Source organism: Dioscorea cayenensis, chromosome 19 (genome assembly GCF_009730915.1).
Source record: "Dioscorea cayenensis subsp. rotundata cultivar TDr96_F1 chromosome 19, TDr96_F1_v2_PseudoChromosome.rev07_lg8_w22 25.fasta, whole genome shotgun sequence".
Lineage (NCBI taxonomy): Eukaryota > Viridiplantae > Streptophyta > Magnoliopsida > Dioscoreales > Dioscoreaceae > Dioscorea > Dioscorea cayenensis.
Window position 1 is genome coordinate 14,408,984 of NC_052489.1, and position 25,321 is coordinate 14,434,304.

The window sequence follows — 25,321 nt, forward strand, 5'->3', positions numbered from 1 at the left end:
TTTGATGCAAGATGGTGAGGAGAGATGGAAGTTGAGGGTATCCAAGGTCGTCGCTCCTTATCCAACAAAAACGCGACTTCCTTCTAGGTTGCGTTAACCTCCAATGTTGGATCTTTAAGATCTATCCTCTCCTTATAGCAATTGCATCCAAACCTTACCTCCAGAATGAGAAACTCTCCGCAAGAGTTGTCGGCTGCTATGGCTTCCAAGTGTTTCTCAAAAAGTAAGCTATTTATATCTCCACTTGGTGAGGAGTCATGTGTGAGAGCATAAGTGCCTGCATAGGGTGTTAAAGTCTATGTTTGGAAAAGCGTGATGACATGTGCAGCATCCATTTCATGTAACCTATTGTGTGGGTCATATAAAATCCGTGCCTATGCTATAGTACCACTTCAGTTGCATGCCACACATTTCAGTAACTTCGCTTCAAAACTCACCCATTTTACCTTAAAACACTTTGTAATGCATTTTAGAGCCCCAATAGCCCTTTTCATGCTTTATAGTTAAAATTATAACAACTTAAGCCTAAAATGGGCATCAATCCATAAAAAATGCATGCGAAGTGTATAAAATAATACAATAAAAGATGCACATTTAGATACTCATCAGATATTTAAAATATTAAATTATAAAAATAAAAATTTACAATTTTAAAAAAATATGTTAACTTTTATTTATTTAATCAATTATTTAAATCAATTAATCTTTTTAAAATCATAGTGTTTGTATTTCTTATGAATACAATAGTGTTTGTATTTCTTCAATTATTAAAAATGCTAAAGTAATTTATCAATACTGACAAGATCCCCTTGCTTATATCCCGCAAGTGCACGGGCTTGTCGAAGTAATAATCCCGGGTGAGCGGGGTCGAATCCACAGGGAGTAGGGAGTGAAAATACTTAATTTGATTCTTAGCTATGTGGAATATCAATAGTTATAAGTGTGAAATTGATTCAATTCTCAACAATAAAAACAACAAGTGAAAGAGCAAAAGTAAGAAGAGGGTAAGGCAATCGATAAAGAATGGGGTACTCGGATAATGCTTCACCTAGGATGATCACTTCAAGTGCAAGAACTCTCTATTATGCTTCCTAATCAATGCAATGGTAAGTCGTGGAAATCCTTACATACATAGTCCCAAATCTAAGGTCAACTATGCCTAACTCTATACATGTCCCGGAGGAGAAATCGAACAATCTCAACACCTCGCACTCGCATTGAGTTGCAATGAGCTCTAGGGATTCCAAGTGATAAATCTCTTCCTAAATATAGACCTACCCCTTTGGTCCAGATGGAAGGTCCCTAGCCACAATTAAGCCCTAGATACTAAGATCCTCTCAACGCTTCACTCCATTGCACGCGCAACTAGGCCCCAGCGGAGGTTCATCCCTTAGACCATTCACTCCATTATGGCTGCAAAGAACTCGAGGAACGGAGGTAGAATCTATCACGTCGGAGGGGAAAGGGGACGCTCCTGTGCCTCTCGACTCACCCTCTCAACCCTCTCCAACCTAGCTTTGTCTAACGCTAGTGGTGTGTCACTCACTCACAAGGTTACCAACAAGAACTCTCAACCCTAGTGTCACTCTAGGGGAAATGTTCATACAATCAAGCATTCAAGGTTGGAACTCACAATAAACATCAATTTATTGAAAGCATAATAAAGAAGTTCAATGAAACGAATACATCCTAGGGTTCACAATCATCCAAGTACCCACTAGGAGTTTAGCTCTCCATGGAGCTTAATACAATCAAAGAAACCGAATGTAAAAGCAATGAATCCATAAAGAAACCCCCTCGATGATCGTGTCGATGGTCTTGTGGAGAGTCCTCTACTCGTCGTCTAAAGATTCCTTCGTCCGGTATAGGATACGCCTCGATCGAAGCTCCCCTACCAACCTTCTTCCTAATGGAATCACGATGTCGGAGCCAGTAGAACTTCCCCAAAAACCTTGGCCAATACCCCTCGAAACCCCTAGCCAAGTCCTCTCACAAGTTGGGGAAAAAGATGGAGAAAAGAATACCAAAAATCGGGGCTGAATCGGCTTTTAAATAGAGTCTGAATCGAGGCGACTCCACAGGGCGTGTACGGAACATGCGCCCGTGATTTTCTACAGTGATTTGCTACAGTTTATGCCGTGGATCGCTTTGCTTCTTCAATGACGGATATGATGATGGAGATCTTGTTTTATGTGCATAAGTCGGAATGCTTGAGTGTGACTCGCCCTTGTGCCCCTCCAAATGGTTGTGTAAACTCAAATACGGGGAGGTTGGCACACACTCTAGCATCTCGCACCCGACTTATATCTTCGCGTTTGAACTTTAGCAAGATTTCGTCCAAAATCGGTGCATTGTGATCCACATTGGCTTCTTTCCTTCATAATTGGTTTCACAACCCTACATGCACGAAAGTAACATAAAAAAACACATATTAGTGTAAAAAAACCCGAGGAAAGTAATGCTCAACATAAGGAAATAATGCTTCGCATTCATATCGCACAAGCACTTATCAAACTCCCCACACTTAAGCTTTTGCTTGTCCTCAAGCAAAAAAATTAAAATATTATCTGCATGGATGAAGGAAATATTGGAAGTGCTTGGCCTTAGGTTCACCAAAAGCATACAAAGAGAGCATTCTACAAGAAAGGGAAATTTCAACACTAAATATGAAAAAAATCAATGCTCTAGCTAAAAAAACTTGAATAAAAAGGACAACAAACCCGAAATCGTGTAAGTGTGTGAACTCACTCAAGTCAACCCAAAGTATACTCCTCAAAGCTCTAAGTATAAGGGACTTATTTATCTACAACAAGAAAACAACGATCATTTCAAAAACGGTAGTAGCTTCACACATCCTCTAAGGTAGCCCTTTCCCAAGCGGCCGCTAAGGTGGCTTTCACACTTTCGAGGTGGTAGCTCTTCCTACCGGGGTGGTAGCTTTCACTCATCCCATGAGATAGCTCTTTCTCTCATTAGGGCATAACTAGTATCCGACTTATGAGAGTAGCTTCATACTTCATAGGTGATAGCTCTTTCCACCCAATAGCACAACCAAATAATAAAACTATTTTGTTCTTTATTTTATTTTATTTTTTTTTTATTTTTTTTTTAATTTAACACAAGAAACAACTATAACTAGTCCCTTTAACATCGAACTTGAGTTTCCAAAAGAGTTTAAAAAAAATGAGTAGTGCACTAAGTGTAAATCGGGCAAAAATTCCTAAAAATTCAAGCAAGAACTAGAGCATGAAACCATTCAATGTTAACAATTCTCCTAGACTCAAGAATACAATCATTGCAATTAAGGCGAACCGCCATTGGCTATGTGAGCATATAACAATCAAGAACAATAAAAAAGATGTGTGCACTATGAAACTCCCCCCCACACTTAAGTTGTACATTGTCCTCAATGTACACATGCAAGCCCACTCATAATGTATATCAATGAAGAATATATGTGGGGGAAGCAATCAAAACAATACTCCCCTGACTCCTAGTGTGGTGTTTGATGGAGCTAAGTACTTGGGCGTAATGTTCCGACGGGTTGTGAAGCTCACACGGGCAAGTGCCGAAGCAACTTGGCCGTGCCCATGACAAAGTCTCAATTCCCATGATGACAAGACCATCTGCACGCATACACGAGGGGGTTCAGTGAAGCTCAAGAAAAACAAAAATAACTCGAGTGTATAAAAGATGAAGCAATGAATACAGCTCGATAATGCAAAATAACATAAAATCAAAAGGAAAGTCCTTTCTGAGTGAACAAGTCTAAAAATAAGAAAATAAGATAAAGTAAAATGCATGAAAGTAAAGAGGAAGAAGTCAAGTGTCGGTGCTGCGCTCAGGCTCCTGTGCTGCTGCTGCGGAAGTGGAAGCACATGGTGGGTCCTCTGATGCTGGGGTCGAGGATGTATGTGCTGGAGGAACTGGGGATCTGAGTCTCAGGAGATCTCGAAGGAAAATCGAATCGGGCCACAAGATCTGTGTACTGGGTCGACTGCATAACCCGGAGCTCCGCTATGTCAGTCCGAATCTCTCTAACCTCGGTCTCCATCCTCTCAATACGATCATAGGCTCGAGCACCCGGTGCTATAGAAGATGGAGGAGTCTGCTGGATATCCTGTGCAGTGTTTCCGTCGCTCCTGGTGGTCTCAGCGGTAGCTGTAGTGAGAATGTAAGTCCCTGGCCCAAACCTCCGTACCAACCCCATCATCCTGATCGTATCGAATGTAAGAGGAGTGGGTACAACTGTCCTCTCAGCTCCACGTAGAGCGTCGCCCAAACCCATTACCAAAATGAGTCTGGTGATATAAGGGCCAGCAAATAGTAGACTCACTCTCGTTGAATGACTCTGGTACTGCAAAACATCTGCTAAAATGCACCCTAAGTGAAGTGGTACATTGCGGGCCATGGAGTATAAGAAAAGCAGATCCAGCCTGGTCAAAGCGGCTGTGTTATCTGCTCGACCTGTCACGGATCTACTGATGACTGCGTGTACATATCTGTAACTGAACCGGGACAAGCTAGAGGCCTTCGACAATCCCGGTTCGTACTCCCAACGTCCACACAAAATTCTGTACGCATAATATGGGGTGACTGACACTGGAAAGTCTACTGGTAGTCGGCCATACTCCACGGTACCTGCATAAACGGCATCGTACAGGCCCGTCCTAATCGAAAACTCAGTGATGCTCATGGAGAATGGATGTCCGAATGCCTGAAACTGTATCGCCTCTGTGGTGTCAACTCTCCCATGCAGCAATAGAAACTCAAAGGACGCTAAAACCTCTAGCGTTAGTGCGTGGTAAGCTGGCTCACTAATCGTCAGCAGCCTCCTCCAGCTTCCCACTGCCAGCATCTCATCAATCTCATTTATCAACTTGTCACCCTGATGAATATCTTGAAGCACTTGTACATCCGCGAAGCAAGTCTGACCAAACCCAAGTGCTGAAAGTCTCTCGAAGCGAGCCTGATGCTCAGGGTTCGAGAATTCCACATGTATCGGTTCGGGTGAGGTGAGTCTGAGGCGCTTCACTTCGTTTTTCTTTGCGCGAGGTGCCATATCTATAGTACAAAAGAAGAAAACAATCAGAAATCTCCAACACAATATACTACAGAAATCCACACGGGCCTGTGGAAATTACCCACGCCCGTGTGGAACTGCAGAGCATGAAACTTCCGCACGGGTGCACAACAAATCTTAACAATTCACTTTAAAACCACTTCTAAATGCTTACTACACATCCATCATGCATGAAAATTCGCATTTAAAAGTATTCAATCCGTGAAAAACCATAATTGGCGAAGAAAAGAGGATAAAAGGATTACCAAAGAGATGAATATGAAAATGTCTGAAATTTGGTAAAATTAGCGAAGAAAGTTCCTCCAAATAGCGACGAAGGGTCGGAAAGATAATCGGGAACCGTTTTCCGGCGACTGGAGATGAAGAATGAGACGGATCACAAGGTTTTTAATGAGAAAATCGCGTCTCTTGGAATTCTGTGTATCCCCACGGGCGTGTGGAAATTACCCACGCTCGTGCGCCTCACTTCGAGAGCGCCACAGGGGTGTACACACGTCCCTGTGCCTTCTCGGGAAAACGCTCCATTGACTCTGACTGATCTCACACGGGCGTGCGGAAAATACCCACGCCCGTGCGCCAGACCCACAGGGGAAGACGCACGACCCTGTGGCTTCCCTGGTTATCCGAGAAAAATATCAAGTTACCCCCACGCCCGTGCGGAATATCCACACGGGAGTGGGCATTCACATGCCTCAACTCACAGGGGCGGCTGCACGCCCCTGTGTTTTCTCGGGATGGAGGGGGTAACCTGCAGAGTTTCGCACGGGCGTGCGGAAATTACCCACGCCCGTGCGTGGTTCACAAGGTCGCCCACAGGGGCAGCCGCACGCCCCTGTGCCCTCTCTGGACGAGTTTTCAGTACACATCCACGGGCGTGTGGAAATACCACACGCCCGTGGGTTTTCTCTGGATGACTTAGAAAAACCTGCAGGCTCTGCAGAACTAGCCTGAACATGTTTATACACTCAGAGCCTGCTCTATTGTGCAAGATATACCAGATAAAAACACAAAATGGAACTCAAACGACCAAACTTCATCAATTCTCAACAAAAGATATATAAAGAATTCTTGTAAATACCCACAATAGGATCACAGCATAAGCATTCAAAAATTGAAACACCAACTCTTAACAATTTATTCATGCAAGCAAACTAAACTAAAAGGTACGAAAACAGTAAACACTTGGGTTGCCTCCCAAGAAGCGCTTGTTTAACGTCACTAAGCTTGACGTATCTTTTCTTACCTCACGGGGGTTCATGAATGAAGGTTGCCCTCTTACCCATAACTTGAAAGCATGATGAGCAAAGTCTCTTGAGGGTAGAGGGTGTACTAGCGGGCTTCGGACCACCAAGCAATTGTTCGTCCAACTCCCTTGGCTCATGTACGTCTCCAACAGTCTTGGGGCATTTTCGGTGGCGTCTTCGAGCCCTCTTCATTTTTCGGAGCACCTTCTTCAAGATTCCCTGGGTAGATGTTTCCTCTCCAGTCGAACCAAGCATCAGTACTTCTTCATTGCTCTCCTCTTGGTCGAACAAACCTTCATACGGATCCGGGTTGAACATTTCCTGTATATATTCATCCACAATTTCATCAGTAGTGTCTAGAAAATACAAAGTATCATCAAAATCAAGAGAATGCCGCATGGCTTCAGCAAGGCGGTAAGTGAGCTTATCGTCTCCGACTCTCAACGTGAGCTCTCCGCCGTCCATGTCAATCAATGCTTTGGAAGTCCGCAAGAACGGTCTCCCAAGTATCAAGGGTACATCTGCATCCTCATCAACATCTAGCACTACAAAGTCAACCGGAAAAATATACTTGTCCACCTTGACAAGTACGTCTTCAATGATGCCTCTCGAATGTCGTACCGTTCGGTCCGCCAATTGTAAAGTCATCCGAGTAGGCCTAGGCTCACCCAAGCCTAGCTTTTGGAAGAAAGTATATGGCATGACGTTGATACTTGCCCCCGAATCCGCCAATGCCATTTCCTCACCTAAGTTGCCGATGTTACATGGAATAATGAAGCTTCCCGGGTCTTTCTTCTTGTTCGGCATGTTCTTTTGTAACACCGCCGAGCATGAAGCATCAAGCACCACTGAAGCACTCTCCTCCAATTTCCTCTTGTTGGTCAGTAGGTCTTTCAGGAACTTCGCATACTTAGGCATTTGAGCCAAAGCCTCAACAAAAGGAATGTTGATGTGGAGTTGCTTGAACAAACTCAGGAACTTCTTATACTGGTCATCCCTTTGGTCATTCTTCAATCTAGAGGGATAAGGGATTCTTGGCTTGAAAGATGGGGATGCCACCTCTTTCTCTTTGTTTGCTTCCTTCTCAACCTCTACGACCTCGGGTGCGTGTTCTTTCGGCATTTCACTCGGAAGCCACCCTTCAACCTCACGACCGCTTCTCAAAGCGATCGCCTTCACATGTTCTCTCGGGTTGGTTTCCGTGTTGCTTGGTAAACTTCCATGTGGCCTTTCGGAAAGAGATTTTGCAATTTGCCCCACTTGATTTTCAAGGTTGTGCAAGGAGGCGGTGTGATTGCGAAGTGTAGCCTCGACTGATTCAAATCTTGTATTTGCTGATTGAACAAATCTAGCCAAGTGCTTATCCAAATCCGTCATTCGGGTTTCCAAACATGAAATTCTGTTTTCCACTTGAGGGGCTTGTTGTTGTTGTTGGAACCCCGATGGCCCCATGGTCTTCTGTGGTCCTTGATTACTCCATGAAAAGTTGGGATGATTCTGAATTGTAGGTGTTGCTGTATGGATTCCCTTGAGGTCTCATTCCATTACCTACAAAGTCGACATTCTCAACTGAAAAAACATCACCAATGACGATTGGGCAATCGGAGGGAGCATGTCCTCCACCACAACTGGTGCAATTGGTTACTGCCGCAACTCTATTCGAACTTATAAGATCTAGCTTCTTACTCAAACTCTCCACTTGGGCCGCCAATGAAGTTACCGCATCAATTTCATGGAGACCGGCCACCTTTTTCTTCTCCCTCGCGTTCCACTGGTAGCTATTTAACCCCATTTCCTCAATCAATTGACGAGCCTCGTCGAGGGTCTTGCTACCTAAGGTACCTCCTGCCGCCGCATCCAAGAGTTGTCTTGTACCTGCATTCAACCCATTGTAGAAGGTTTGAACAATCATCCACTCCGGAAATCCGTGTTGCGGACACTTGCGCAGGAGTTCCTTGAACCGTTCCCATGTCTCAAATAGAGACTCCAATTCCAATTGCATAAAGGATGAGATCTCATTCCTAAGCTTGGCTGATTTTCCGGGAGGGAAATAACGGGCTAGAAAAAGCTTCTACCATCTCCTCCCATGTAGTGATTGATGCCCTAGGCAATGAGTGTAGCCAACGCTTTGCTTTCCCCTTTAAGGAAAAATGGGAAGGCTCTCAATTTGATGGCATCATCCGTCACACCATTGATCTTCGACGATGTCACACACCTTGAGGAAGCTCTCTATGTTCTTGTTTGGATCCTCATCGGCCAAAACCGTTGAATTGTGCTGGGATCTACTGCGAGCATATGGATGAATGCCGGCTTTAGCTCAAAAATTCGAGTCATGATTGGGGGACGCACAATACTCGATTGTGTCCCCAATCATCGAAGGTCCGGCATAATCGGATAGTGTCCGTTGTTGCTCATTACTGCTACGCCATGTTGTCGGATCCTTCTACGTCCAAATCAAATTTGAATTAGGTCGTTCTTGTCATGAGTTCTTTCCCTTTCCTTCGAAAGTGTACGTTCAAGCTCGTGGGTCTCCTTCAATCAATATTGATGGATTCCCTCGGGTCATAACTCGGAGTCAGTATCAAAGAAAAAGAAAAAAATCAGAAAAAAATGATAGAATAAGAAGATATGGAATAGAATGTGTGGTGAAATAGCTAAGAAAACAAAGTGCAAAGTATCTCTAAACGTCTAGCTCCCCGGCAACGGCGCCAAAAACTTGACAAGATCCCCTTGCTTATATCCCGCAAGTGCACGGGCTTGTCGAAGTAATAATCCCGGGTGAGCGGGGTCGAATCCACAGGGAGTAGGGAATGAAAATACTTAATTTGATTTTTAGCTATGTGGAATATCAATAGTGATAAGTGTGAAATTGATTCAATTCTCAACAATAAAAATAACAAGTAAAAAAGCAAAAGTAAGAAGAGGGTAAGGCAATCGATAAAGAATGGGGTACTCGGATAATGCTTCACCTAGGATGATCACTTCAAGTGCAAGAACTCTCTATTATGCTTCCTAATCAATGCGATGGTGAGTCGTGGAAATCCTTACCTACATAGTCCCAAATCTAAGGTCAACTATGCCTAACTCTATACATGTCCCGGAGGAGAAATCGAACAATCTCAACACCTCGCACTCGCATTGAGTTGCAATGAGCTCTAGGGATTCCAAGTGATAAATCTCTTCCTAAATATAGACCTACCCCTTTGGTCCAGATGGAAGGTCCCTAGCCACAATTAAGCTCTAGATACTAAGATCCTCTCAACGCTTCACTCCATTGCACGCGCAACTAGGCCCCAGCAGAGGTTCATCCCTTAGACCATTCACTCCATTATGGCTGCAAAGAACTCGAGGAACGGAGGTAGAATCTATCACGTCGGAGGGGAAAGGGGACGCTCCTGTGCCTCTCGACTCACCCTCTCAACCCTCTCCAACCTAGCTTTGTCTAACGCTAGTGGTGTGTCACTCACTCACAAGGTTACCAACAAGAACTCTCAACCCTAGTGTCACTCTAGGGGAAATGTTCATACAATCAAGCATTCAAGGTTGGAACTCACAATAAACATCAATTTATTGAAAGCATAATAAAGAAATTCAATGAAACGAATACATCCTAGGGTTCACAATCATCCAAGTACACACTATGAGTTTAGCTCTCCATGGAGCTTAATACAATCAAAGAAACCGAATGTAAAAGCAATGAATCCATAAAGAAACCCCCTCGATAATCGTGTCGATGGTCTTGTGGAGAGTCCTCTACTCGTCGTCCAAAGATTCCTTCGTCCGGTATAGGATACGCCTCGATCAAAGCTCCCCTACCAACCTTCTTCCTAATGGAATCACGATGTTGGAGCCGTAGAACTTCCCCAAAACCTTGGCCAATACCCCTCGAAACCCTAGCCGAAGTCCTCTCACAAGTTGGGGAAAAGATGGAGAAAAGAATACCAAAATCGGGGCTGAATCGGCTTTAAATAGGGATGGAATCGGGCGACTCCACGGGCGTGTACGGAACATGCGCCCGTGATTTTCTACTGTGATTTGCTACAGTTTATGCCGTGGATCACTTTGCTTCTTCAATGACGGATATGATGATGGAGATCTTGTTTTATGTGCATAAGTCGGAATGCTTGAGTGTGACTGCCCTTGTGCCCCTCCAAATGGTTGTGTAAACTCAAATACGGGGAGGTTGGCACACACTCTAGCATCTCGCACCCGACTTATATCTTCGCGTTTGAACTTTAGCAAGATTTCGTCCAAAATCGGTGCATTGTGATCCACATTGGCTTCTTTCCTTCATAATTGGTTTCACAACCCTACATGCACGAAAGTAACATAAAAACACACATATTAGTGTAAAAACCCGAGGAAAGTAATGCTCAACATAAGGAAATAATGCTTCGCATTCATATCGCACAAGCACTTATCAAATACAATAGTGTTTGTATTTCTTATGTACAAGGAGGTTGCATTAAAGGAGATTGAGCAAAGCACACATCACCAAAATTTTTCTACACCAATGGTATCTAGAAAGAAAGCACCATAGGAGTCTAGAAGATTCAATCTACTAAGAAGCAAAGTGATTTATTCACAAAATCACTTCTAGTATTTATTCATCAAAATATTGTGTATAAAATTGGGATGAGAAGACTCAAGAACATAACATTTATAACTAATTGACAGTTATTTTTATGAGGGAAATGTTGTACTCATTTTCCTTGCTATGGTTTTTAACCTAAAAGGTTTTGATGATGCGGCAATTATTCTACATATCAATGATCATTTACTCTTTTTCCTTCACCAAGCTTTTATCTCATTTGTTTTTTTTTTCGAGTAAGATTTTAATGATGCATATCCTTTAGTTATACACAACCAAAAAGGAGTGTTATGAAATATGGATGTGTTATAGAATATAAATATGGATGTGTATTTCCTTAGTTAAATTCTTTTAATTTTTGCCTACATTTGTAATATACATTTGTGTGTCCAATATGTAGGGGCTCTAATCTATATGTTTCATGTGTGAAATGTTAGCTATTCTCCTCATTATATTATCATCCATTTATCTCTTTTAGGTAATTTCAGGCATGCATTGTACTTCCATTTATTTATTTTTGTTATTTATTTATATATCATAAATTTATTTTGTTTTTAACACATATAGGGCCCATTTAATGGCATGATAGGATAATGGCAGATAGGATATAAGGACTGGATAGGAGTAGAAAAGATATGTGCATGATAATTTCATATCCTAACTTGTATTTAATGCGTACTAGATAAGCCATCGGATAGCATTTTGTTATCCTATTTTAGGTTTGAAGTGGACTAAATAATTGTAGGATTTTATATGAATTGTATGTAAATTGGCAAATTAACCTTTTTGATATATGTATATATATTTTTTTAATAAAAATAAACTTTTTCGGATCAATCTCGTCGTTAAGAGGCTTCTCATCCAAGACTAGAGTGTGACGATCAAAAGAAAAAAGAGATATAGTGAAATCCTCATCGTTGAGAGACTTCTCGTCCAACCGTAGAGCGTGGTGATCAAAAGAATAAGAGATATAGTGAAATCTAGATCAGGGAGAGAGATTGAATAAACAGGTAAAAAAAAATCAATTTTATTTTTTAATCATATCACACTTATTTCTATCCTGACTCTCCTACATAAAATTAGTTATCTGGTGGTCATAGGATGAAGTGAATCAATAGGATAACGTTCTCATATCATATTGGCTTGCCAAACAAAAAAAATAAGAGGATATGATAGATATCCTATCCCTGTCCACCAAACGGCCCATATGTTTTAATACCATCACAATTTAAAATTTTAAAATTTTACTTTATTTTTTTAATTATAATTTAATTGCAATAAATTTATTATTCACATAATAATCCTTGATTTTATAAACTATAATTTACTTTTTATTTTGGCTAAAATATCTTAATTTTTTAATTCCAATTATCAATTATATTATGTTTTGAATTTAAAAATAAAAAATAAAACCAAATAGTTATATGAGAAATTTGCCAATTGCATATATAAATTACAATTATAACTTCAAAGTCATAAAATGTATTCATAGCAAAATTTGATTTTTCTTTCATATGTTTATTTATATTTTAGCATGATATATATTTTTAAATCATTATTCTGCCAATTGCATATGTGAATTGCATGCATGCCTTCAAAGTTCAAAGTCAGTATATATTCATATCAAAATTTGATTTTTATTTCAAATGTCATTTTATATTTTAACATGATATATTTTAAAATGATTATTCATCAAATACAAATGACAATTTAAGCCATTTAATAGCAAAAAGTAGAGGAATTTAATTATAGTGATACCTTGAGAAAGCACGAATTTGTAAACGTATCATACAATCCACGAAATAATATTTTAGCCAGATTAATATATCCCTATAAACTTATTTTTATCGTTAAAATTCATATATAGCCTTGAAGATATGAAATATCAAAAATTCAGACTTATTTGATTACTTTTACTTAGAAGGGAGCACGGGCCGACATTTTACCCAGCTCACACTGTAGTGAGTCCAATTAGAGGTTAAGGTTTCCCAACCCGGTGACCCGCCGAGTCGCCTGAGTCCAACCGGCGGCTTAACAATATATATATAATTTTACGTAAAAATTTTATTAAAACCTAAAACCAGCATATCAAAGGAATGGAACCCGCGACTTCTCCACAAATTTGTAAACGTATCATACAATCCACGAAATAATATTTTAGCCAAATTAATATATCCCTATAAACTTATTTTATTGTTGAAATTCATATATAGCCTTCAAAATATGAAATATAAAAAATTCAGACTTCTTTGACTACTTTTACCTAGAAGGGGTATGGGCCGACATTTGACTCGGGTCACACTGTAGTGGGTTCAGATACAAGTTAAGGTTTCTCAACTCAGTGACCCGCCGAGCTGCCCTGGGTCCAACCGGCGGGTTGTACTATTCAACTCATCCAACATTTGATATTTACTTATTATAATCATTATATATATATAAGTGTTGGACATTAATTAATTAAAAAAACTACTTGTTCATTTTGAGCAACCAATAAATCTCAACAAACATTTAATGCTAAACTAAAAACTCATTGAACTTAACAAATTCGCAATTGTCATTATTAACATAAGTTTACATAAAAAATTGGTAGTGTGCTTTAGCTTAACTTATTCATCGACAGACATAATGTACTTAAAATTAACACCTCAAAGTTCAATACCAAAATCAAAATTTAAGTAGATCTCAGTGGTTATAAATAAGTGAACGGATGATAACTCCAATAAAAAAAATTACAGAACTACATTAGCATTTATCTATAGAATAAAAAAAGGGAAAATTACTGTTTGCCCCTCAAAAATTTCAAAACTTCCCAAACAGCCCCTGTGAGTTTTAAATACCTTAGACAACCCTTCCTTTATTGTTTCACTTCCTTTTTACCCCTTGCATTAAAAAATTCCATCATTGCCCTTAAACCTTTTTGCATACATTTTTTCATTCTTTTTGCATTTCTTTTTGCATGTACTCATTTCTTAATAAGAGAACTCATTTCTTAAACAGAAAGTTCAGTTCTTAAGCAGAGAGCTCATTTCTTTAAACAGAAACCTCATTTCTTAAACAAAAAACTCATTTCTTAAACAGAAACCTAACATAAACATCATTTCTTAAACAGAAAACTCATTTCTTAAACAGAAACCTCATTTTTATTAACACAAAACTCATTTTTTAAACAGAAACATTGATATTTAAATAGAAAAACCAATATTTACGTGACAAATTAATCCTGGGTATAAAAACCAATTAATCTTGGCCGCTCGTACATATTTAAATAGAAACAATGATATTTAAGCACTTTTTTAAATGTAAATGCAATATATTAAACCAAAACATCGATAGTCAAACAAAGACAACCAAGCATAAAGACGGTCGTTCTTTATTATATGGAGATAACGATATTTACATTAAAAATTTAATAAGTTTGTGGAAAAGAATTTACGTTAGCATGATTACATTATAACTACAAACGAACTTATAACTACAAACAAAAGAATTTTAGTTAGCATGAAGAGTAATACATGTACTCATTTCTTAAATAGAGAACTCATTTCTTAAACAAAGAGCTCATTCCTTAAACAGAGAGCCCGTTTCTTTAAACAGAAACCTCATTTCTTAAACAGAAAATTCATTTCTTAAACAGAAACCTAACAGAAATCTCATTTTTAAACAGAAACCTCATTTTTTTAAACAGAAAACTCATTTTTTAAACAGAAACATTGATATTTAAACAGAAAAACCAATATTTACATGACAAATTAATCCTGGGCATAAAAACCAATTAATCTTGGCCACTCATACATATTTAAATAGAAATAATGATATTTAATCACTTTTTTAAACGTAAACGCAATATATTAAACAGAAACATAGATAGTTAAACAAAGACAAACAAGCATAAAGATGACCGTTCCATATTATATGGAGATAACGATATTTACATTAAAAATTTAATAAGTTTGTGGGAAAAAATTTAGGTTAGCATGGTTACATTATAACTACAAACAAACTTATAACTACAACCAAAAGAATTTAAGTTAGCATGAAGAGTAATGCATGTACTCATTTCTTAAACAAAGAACTCATTTCTTAAACAGAGCTCATTTCTTTAAATAGAAGCCTCATTTCTTAAACAAAAATCTAACAGAAACCTCATTTCTTAAACAGAAAACTCATTTCTTAAACAGAAAACTCGTTTCTTAAACAGAAACCTCATTTTTTTAAACAGAAAATTTATTTTTTAAACAGAAACATTGATATTTAAACTGAAAAACCAATATTTAAGTAACAAATTAATCCTGGGTATAAAAACCAATTAATCTTGGTCACTCGTACATATTTAAATAGAAACAACGATATTTAAGCATTTTTTTAAACGTAAACGCAATATATTAAACAGAAACATCGATAGTTAAACAAAGACAAACAAGTATAAAGATGGCCGTTCTTTATTATATGGAGATAACAATATTTACATTAAAAATTTAATAAGTTTGTGGGAAAAAATTTAGGTTAGCATGATTATATTATAACTACAAACAAAAGAATTTAGGTTAGCATGAAGAGTAATGCATGTACTCATTTTTTAAACAGAAAACTTATTTTTTAAACATAACCTCATATTTTAAACAGAAGTCTCATGTTTTAAATAGAAACTCATTGCACCCAAGGGCATTATAGTCAAACCCTGTCACACTTGCCACAACTTCCCACGCAAGGGACAATTTCATCCAAAAAATTCCAAATTAACTCTATCAATCACTGTTAGATGCTTGGGGGGTTTAAAAAATCATTGTATTCAAAAGGAAGGGGGTTTTTATGGATATTCAAATTTAGGGGGAGAATCTATGCATATTGCAAACTTTGGGGGTGTTTTTAGCAATTTCCACATAAAAAAAATATATAAACAACTTAATTAGATAGATAAATGAATTTAATGCAAGATTTTTTTCAAAGTTATTTTGAATTTGGTTAGTTGTCTCAACTTCATTCATTCCCTCAAATGCTTTTTACTTCCCATTTTAGAATTTTTTTTAAATTTTTCCTTGTAAATTTACAAAATTCATTAAGCATTAAATATAATAATTTTTTTTTTCAAATTTTACCTTTATATTTAATGTAATTCTATAACTTTCAATAAATAATATTCAACTATAGATTTTATTAAATTATATTTTAAATATGGGTAATTTAAAAAGTTAATATAATTTTTAATAAATTTTAATATCAATAAATTTTAATTGACTTTCTTAATCTATGTGAATTGGTTAAAATAGGTAACTAAAAAGAATTAAAGGGTACTTTATTAAAATATTTATTATTTTAGAATTATTTTAAAAAACTAAATTTGAAATGTATTTCTATTTATTGTTTTTAATAACTATGCACAAAGGAAAGTTAGAGTGGATGGTTAGGAGGTGAAAGAATTTACAGTATATCTGTATATGTACATTCACAATTGTCATCTTTGTGCTTATAACCTTGAAAATACATGCAGATGTTAATAGTTGATCACACCGTACGGCGCTTGACAAGCCACCAAACGACAAACCAGCCTACCAAAGTCAGGGTTGAAAACCAACCCTAATACAAGCAACACAGATATGCTATCAAGTAAACTTAGCCATACAAGCATGCAAGCATCACAAGAGACATAAAAAAAACCAAGTCTTAGAGAGAACAATGAAACTCTATAGAATGAAAAGATTACAACCATGGCTAAGACTCACAACCAAGATATCATCCATCCTCCCTAAACAAAGGGAATGAGAGACATTTTATACTAAATCCCATATAAAGGATAAGAACACCAAGACTCAATCCAATGGCTAAGATGGAGTCAGCTGTCTTGTCAAGACAAGCACACTGCTACAGTGCCAACAAACACAATGCTCCACCCACTACCACAATCAAGCTACAGTGCTGCCCCAATGTCACTGCTCCAGCCAAGTCTCGGTAGTGTCACACCAACCCGATCACGCCGATACATATCGGTACCAGTCCAGCTATCGGCAAAGTCTCTCGGTAATGGCCGAGTACCCCTCTTATTACATAATCTCAGCCCATCAAGCCTCATAATTTAGCTAAGTGTCGGGCACCCGCCTCGGTTACAACATGCCCACCCGCGCTATCTCGGTCATGTGCATGCGCTTACGGTCACTTCCACGCAATACTCAGTCTCAACAACATGGTCTATCGAGATGTCTTACCCACTATCGGTCACAACTCTCGACCACGCGCCCATGCGTACTGCCTGGTCTGGGAGGTTGTGTGCCTGCGCACATATGCCTATCTTGACACCACTCGATAAGGTCATACTCGCTCTCCCCATCGCACTCCAGTGACCATGGCAAGATGCCATCCTACATGACATAAGCATCATATCGGATAGTGCCCATATGTAAGGGACCGAACCCTTACAAACCACCCGACCTGTTGAAGTAGACGTCCTCGTCGGACTCAACTTTGTCAAGAAGTCCTGCACCAACTCCTCGAACTGCCATAGAGTAGTATCGCATTCCTAACTTACATCCAAGGCCAGAAAATCTTTCCTCTACACAAGAAAGAAAACATGATGATTTTTCTTACTTTGGCCTTCGACCTTCCAGTCTAAGTTTGGCTCAACCCTACAAGTGAACTCTGTCCGCAACGTTGGTGAAGCTCTACTCGCTTAATCCTTTCTGGATCAGTCGGGTCTTCATGGAATGTCTTAAAAAAACTGACATGAAAAGGCCCATCATACTGTGCAATCAAGCCCTTATGCACATCCTTTTGATGTAACTTTTTCCACACGTGTGGAGTAAGCTTTAACCAAACCTTGTCCTGAACTTGAAATTCCAAAGGACATCTCCCTTGGTCCGCATACTTCTTCATGCAGCGAGCTGCCTTGGAGAGGCTATCTTGAGCACTCTCCATCATTTCTTACCAATCAAGAGCAAAGTAATAGGCAGCAGGGCACTTTCCTCCGGTCCTCCTTTTAGCCATATCTGAAGGGGTAATGGGTTGGTACCCATAAGCAAGCTCAAAAGGGCTTATCCCTGTCAAAGAAGATCGATAAAGATTGTAGCTGAACTAGGTTACATCAAGTGGCCCAGCCAATTTTTCTGTGAGGCGGGATATAGTGTCGAAGAAACTCCTTCAACAAAGCATTGATATGTTCTTTCTGTCCATTAGTTAGAGGATGATTGGTAATCGAGAACTTCAACTCTGTGCCCAACAATCAAAACAAGGCTGTCTAGAATCACCCAGTGAAGCGAGCATCCCTTTTGCTCACAATTTACTCTGGTACACCAAAGTGTTTCACCACATGCCTTAGAAACAATTCATCTGTCTTCTCAGCTGTACATGTCGCTGGAGTGGGTACAAACACAATATACTTAGTGAATCGATTAATGATCACCATAACAAAAGACATCTCATTCACCTACGGAAAACTAGAAATAAAATCCATTGACACCGAAGCCCATGCCCGTTCTGGAATCGATAGTGATTAAAGAAGACCAATTTCTCGTTTTCTTTCAGACTTGTCATGTTGGCATGCAAAGCATGTTTTCTCATATGCTTCTATGTCATTACCCATATCCAGCTAATAAAAATAACGCGAGAACAGAGCCATCATGTGTGCAAGGCCGAGATGTCCCTCCCATGGAATATTATGATGCTCCTTAAGGAAATCTTGCCGAAGCCGACCACCCTTCGGCACAAGGAGTCGAGCGCCCTTGGCGCAGAGAAGTCCGTCTTCAAGCCAGTATTTACGCACACCTCTATCTCGAACATCAGAAATAACTTTAGTGTATTGGCTATCTTCCTTTGCCACCTACCGAATTTGAGTTTGCGGATCATTCTACATGATAAGTGCAGTGAATAAGTAATACGAAGTATATTTTTCTTACATTGAGCATTACTTTTATAAGATTTTATAGCTCATTCATGTGTATTTGTGTTCTTTTATGCATTTAGGGTTGTGGAGACAAGTTTGGAAGAAAGGAAGCAAAAGTAGATTGTGGATGCGATTGTTGATGAAATTCTTGGATCAAACAAGGGTCAAGGCACAAGTTGTGCTCATAGACATGTGGGTATGTGCCAATCTCCATTATGCTCAAGTGAATATACAAAGTGAAGGGGTACAAAGGCAGTCACACTCATATGTTCCGACTTGTGCAACATTGTTAAAAGCTTCGTCAATGTTGTTTAATTGAAGATGCGACGTGATCTACAACATGGATGTGTGCCCAATCATGTGGCCTCGATGAAGAAAGTGAAGTAGGGAGCATTTCAGCGAAGTATTGTAGCAGTTTACTATAGCAAAATACTATAACAAAATCACTGTGCACTTATTGTTTACAGTGCACAGAAAAAGACAAGCTAGAAATCTACACGGCCATGTGGAAATTCCACACGCCTGTGTGGATGCCCGATTTCAGCCCTATAAATACCGCTTTGAGAGTTTTATTTGGGGATCTTCTTCCTATCTTTTAGGATGAGCGTGGCTAGGGTTTGGAGAGGCTTTTGCTGGGTTTTAGGAGTGGTTCTACGGCAATTTACATTGAGTTCCTTTGAAGGAAAGCTATTGGGAGAGCTTTAGTCAGCATTGATTAGGCGAGGTGTGTCCTAGGCTTGACAAATTAGTCCATGGAAAAGACGAGGCGGCTCCTTAAGACCATCAACACGGATGACAAGGGGATTTTCTATATGGATTGCTTCCATCTACTTTTGATTTCATTGTTGATTTTGTATTGCTAAATGGAGAGCTAAACCCTTAGTGTGTTCTTGGACTTGTAAACCATAGGATGATTTTGTTTCATTGACTCTTATTATACTTCCTTTAATTGATTAATTGGGTTTCAATTTTGTGTGCTTATTGATTTTATTTTCCCTCAGAGTGACACTAGGGTTGAGAATCTATCTAGGCAATCCTATGAAAGGGTGATGACAACACCCTTTGCGTATGTCCTACAAGTGCACGGGTTTGTCGAAGTAATAAAATCCCAGATGAGTGGGATATCGTATCCAGAGGGAGTAGGGAATAAAAATACTTAATTTTTTTCTTAACTAAGTGAAAAATGAATAGTGATATGTGTGACAAGATGTGAGATAACAAAAGTAAAAGAATAAGAAAGAGAGCACAAATAAAGGGGAAGGTAAGGCAATCGATATAAATGGGGTACCCGGATATTGTTCTGCCTAGGACAATTGTTTCAAGTGCAAGAACCCTCTATTATACTTTCTAACTGATGCAATAATGAGTCGTGGAGATCCTTAATAACATGATCCCAAATCTAAGGTCAACCATGCCTAACTCTATACATGTCCTAGAGGAGAAATTGAATAACCTCTCAACCTCGCACTCGTAAGAATTGCAATGAGTTCTAGGGATTCCAAGTGATAAATCCTCTTTCTAGATGTAGACCTAACCCTTGTCCAGGTGGAAGGTCCATAGCCACAATTAAGCCCTAGGTGCTAAAATCACTTCAACGCTTCACTGCGTTGCATCCGCAACTAAGCCCCAAAGGAAGGTTATCCTTTAGCCCATTTACTCTACTATGACCGAAAAGAACTAGAGGAAATGGAGGTAGAATAAATCACACCGGAGGAAAAGGGGACACTCCGCTACCTCTCGACTCACCCTGTCAACCCTCTCCAATCTATCTTTGTCTAATCTCGTGGTGTGTCACTCACTCACAAGGGTTACCAACAAGAACTCTCAACCTTAGTGTCACTATAACGGAGTATTCATAGAATCAAGCATTCGAGATTGGAACTCAAATAAAACATCAACTAATTGAAAACACAATAAAGAGGTTCAATGAAACGAATACATCCTAGGGTTCACAAATACCCAAGTACCCACTAGGAGTTTAGCTCTCCATGGACCTAATTACAATCAATGAAATCAAATATAAAAGCAAAGAATCCATAGAAAACCTCCTTGATAGTCGTGGTGATGGTCTTGTGGAAAGTCCTCTACTCGTCCAAGGGTCCCTTTGTCCGGCCTAGGATACACCTCGCCGGATCGATGCCGATGAAAGCTCTCCCACTAACCTTTCTCCAAAAAGAGCCAGATGTTAGAGCCATAGAACCTCTCCCAATCCTTAGCCAATACCTCTCAAAACCCTAGCGACCGCCGTCTCTCAAGTTGGGGAAAAGATGGAGAAAAAGATCCTAAAATCGGGGCTGAAATCTGCTTTAAATAAGGCTGGAATCGGGAATCCACACGCCCATGTGGGTGCCCGTGTGGATTTTTCACACGGGCATGTGGAATTAACACTACAGTGTTTTGCTACAGTACTTGCTACATGTTTTGCTACAGTACCAGCCCGAAACACTACCGAATCCATGCTTTCATCGAGGTAACATAAACTGGCACATATTTACGTCATAGATCATTTTGCTTCTTCAATAACGGACATGTTGGTGAAAATCTTGCTATACATGCACAAGCCGGAACGCTTGAATGTGACTACCCTTGTGCCCCTCCAAATCGTTGTTCTAACTTAAATACGGGAGGTTGGCACACATTCCCGCATTTCGAACCCGACTTATGTCTTCGCGTTTGAACCTTCTTAAGATTTCCTCCAATTAGTGCATTTATGATCCACATTGGCTTCTTTCTCTAATATTTGGCCTCACAACCCTATCTGCATGAAAGTAACATGAATACACACATATTAGCTTTAAAACCCGATAAAAGTAATGCTCATTATAAGGAAAGAACACTTCGTATTCTTATCACACAAGCACTTATGAAACTCCCCCACACTTAAGCTTTTGCTTGTCCTCAAGCAAAAATTAAAACATTAAAGTATAGACGAAGGAAATATTGGAAGTGCTTGGCCTTAGGTTCACCAAAGCATACAAAGAGGGCATTCTACAAGTAAGGGAAATTTTAACACTAAATATGAAAAATCATTGCTCTAGCTAAAAACTTGAATAAAAAAGGATAACAAATTCGAAATTGTGTAAGTGTGTGAATTCACTCAAAACAACCCAAAGTATACTCCTCAAAGTTCTAAGTACAAGGGACTTATTTATCTACAAACAGTAACAAAATTTCAAAGATGTAGTAGCTTCACACATCCCCTAAGGTAGCCCTTTCCAAAGCGGCCGCTAAGGTGACTTTCACAATTATGAGGTGGTAGCTCTTTCTACCAGAGTGGTAGCTTTCACTCATCCTATGAGATAGCTCTTTCTCTTATTAGGACATAACTAGTATCCGACTTATGAGAATAGCTTCATACTTCATAGACGGTATCTCTTTCCACCTAACAAGCACAAATAAACAATAAAACTATTTTGATCTTTCTTTTCATTTTTCCTTTTTTTTCAGAATTAACAAAAGAAACAACTATACTTAGTCCCTTTAACATCAAACTTGAGTTTCCAAAAGAGTTTAAAAAGTGAGTAGTGCAACAAGTGACAATCGAGCAAAAAGTCCTACAAATTCAAGCAAAAAACTAGAGCATGAAGACATTCAATGTTAAAAAATTCTCCTAAACTCAAGAATACAATCATTGCAACTAAGGTGAACCGCCATTGGCTATGTGAGCATGTATATCAATCAAAACTAATATATAAGAGATGTGTGTACTATTAAATTCCCCCCCCCCCCACACACACACACACACTTAAGTTGTACATTGTCCACAATGTACATATGCAAGCTCACTAATAATGTATATCAAACAAGAATAAATATGGGAGAAGCAATCAAAACTATACTCCCCTGACTCCTAGTGTTGCATTTGATGGAGCTAAATCCTTAGGAGTTATGTTACAACGGGTTGTGAAGCACACACGACCAAGTGCCGAAGCATATTTGGCCGTGCCCATGACAAAGTCTCAATTCCCATGATGACAAGAATATCTGCATGCATACACGAGGGGGTTCAGTGAAGCTCAATAAAATAAAAACAATTTGAGTATATAAAAGATAAAGCAATAAATACAACTCGTGCCAACAAAACGAAAATAAACTCAGAAGGAAAGTCCTTTCTGACTATACAAGTCCAAAATGAAATGCAAAAAGTGATAAAAATGAAAGAAAATAAATCAAGTGTCAGTGTCGTGCTCTGGCTCCTTTGCTGCTGCTGCTAGATCAAAGGGTGCTGGTGGAGGTGGTGATGGTGATGCCGGAGGGGTCTGAGGAGTCCTCGGCCGCAAGACAAATGACGAGGCAACTTCTCGCTCTAAAATATGCTGTAGCGTGTCGAAATGTGCGATGAACTCTGTATACTGTGTGGCCTTCGCAGCTTGAACCTCAACAACCTTTGCACGGACCTCAACGACCTCTGTCTGTATCACCCCCACAGCATTCTCGAGACTCAAAGCGATCATGGGCTCGAGATGGTGAAAACATGCGTACTGGGGGTGGGTCCTCTGCCATCAGAGGTGTATCGGTCTCCATCTGTGTCGGCAGAGGCTCAGGAATAGGCTGCGAAGCCTCGGCTCATACTAACCCTGACCACACAATGCTCTGTAAGCTCTCTGCGGGGTCAAAGCTCCAGGGTAATCTGTCGGTAACTAGGAATGCTCCTTAGTATCTGTAAATGCCTCCTCGTATAAGCCAAGCCGAACTGAAAATTGAGTAATGCTCATGCTATGATGATGTACAAATGCTTTGAACTGAATGGCATCAACACTGTCGAATCTTGCATAAGATCTATCGAACTCGAATGACGATAAGACCTCAGGTGTAAGCTCACGAATGGCTAACTCCCTAGTCGACAATAACTGCCTCCAACCTCCTACTGAAACGAGATCATCGACCTCATCTATGAACTCATCTTCTTTCTGTAAATCTCTTAATATGCTCATGTCCAAGAATCGAGTTTGTCCGAACCAAAGTCTCGACAAACGCTCAAAACGCACCTCGTGCTCGGGAATAGCAAAGCTCATACTCTCGGACTCAGGAGACGACTAACGCGGCTATTTCTCGGCTTGCTTCTTTGACTCAGGTGCCATAATCTGCAAAATTTGAAAGAAAATCGATCAAACTAGTTAATTAAGTAATGCTGCAGAAATCCACATGGTCATGTGGAATTTCCGCATGCCTGTGTGGATCCACGGGGCGTGAAAAAGACGCACGGTCACACCTCAAAAATCCAAAAATACACCGTTAAATCGCTTCTAACTTCGTTCTAAATATGCATAATTATTCTAATTGTAGAGAAGAAGCATTGATAACTAATTTCATTGATTAAGATCTAGAATTGGTGAAGAAAACAAAACAAAAGCTACGGCTTACTAATGAGTTGAGATTGAAAACCTTGAATCGGTCGGAAAACCAAACACAAATCCTTCCAAATCGGCAATGAGAGGTTGGGAAACGATGTGAGAGTGCTCTCAGATGAATGGAGAATGTTAGGATGAAGAGGAATGGTGATCATTTAAAAGGAACTCGCGCCTCTTGGCGTTTTGTACATCCGCACGGGAGTGTGGAAATTACCCACGCCCGTGTGCCTCCACAGGGGGGAGCCACTGGGCAGACGCAAGCCCCTGTGCTCTCTGGGGATAACACTCAATTTCTCTGAACCCAACCATACGGGCGTGTGGAAAATACCCACGCCCGTGCGCTCAATCCACAGGGGCAGCCGCACGCCCCTGTGGCTTCTCTGTATAACCAAGAAAAATCGCTAAGTGTTCCACACGCCCATACGGAAATTCCGCACGGGCGTGGACATTCACAGGCCCAACTTATAGGGGCAAGTGCACGCCCCTGTGACTTCTCGGGATGGAGAAAGCTCTTCTGCAGAGATCCGCACGCGCGTACAGAAAATACCCACGCCCGTGCGTTTGTCACATGTACGCCCACAGGGGCGAGTCCACGCCCCTGTGTGCTCTCGGGATAATTTGTTAAGTATCTCCAGGAAAACACATGCCCGTGTGGAAATTACCCACGGGTGTGGAGCATTACAAGGTTGCTCACAGGATTTGTCCACGCCCCTGAGCTTGCAGTACAAATCCACGGGCGTGCGGAAATTTCACACGCCCGTGCGTTTTCTTTGGATGCCTTAAAAACTCTGTAGGCTCTACAGAAGATTCCTGAACATGTTTACACACTCAGAGCTTACCCTATTATACAAACTATACCAGTGAAAAACATGAGAAACTAGCTCAAGCGAAAAAAACTTCGCCAAATCCACATGAAAACACACGATGACATTAAAAACCACAGCAAAAGAATCTAAAAATCAAGACACCAACACTTAACATTTTATTTATGCAAATACTACACTACTCAGCTAAGAAAATAGTAAACACTTGGGTTGCCTCCCAAGAAGCGCTTGTTTTACGTCACTAAGCTTGACGTACCTTGTTTTACCTCGTGGGGGTTCATAGATGAAGGTTGCACTCTTACCCATAGCTTGAAAGCATGAAGAGCAAAGCCTCTTGAAGGTAGAGGGGGAGTTATCG

The 25,321-nt window shown here is 39.8% G+C and overlaps 1 non-coding gene across 1 annotated transcript; it reads left to right on the top strand.

Annotated features, from left to right (window-relative positions):
• The first annotated feature begins 8,249 nt into the window (after positions 1–8,249).
• Positions 8,250–8,356, top strand: LOC120251011. The gene has a single exon (XR_005533336.1). It is a non-coding gene; the product is annotated as a small nucleolar RNA R71 (small nucleolar RNA).
• Positions 8,357–25,321: the final 16,965 nt, after the last annotated feature.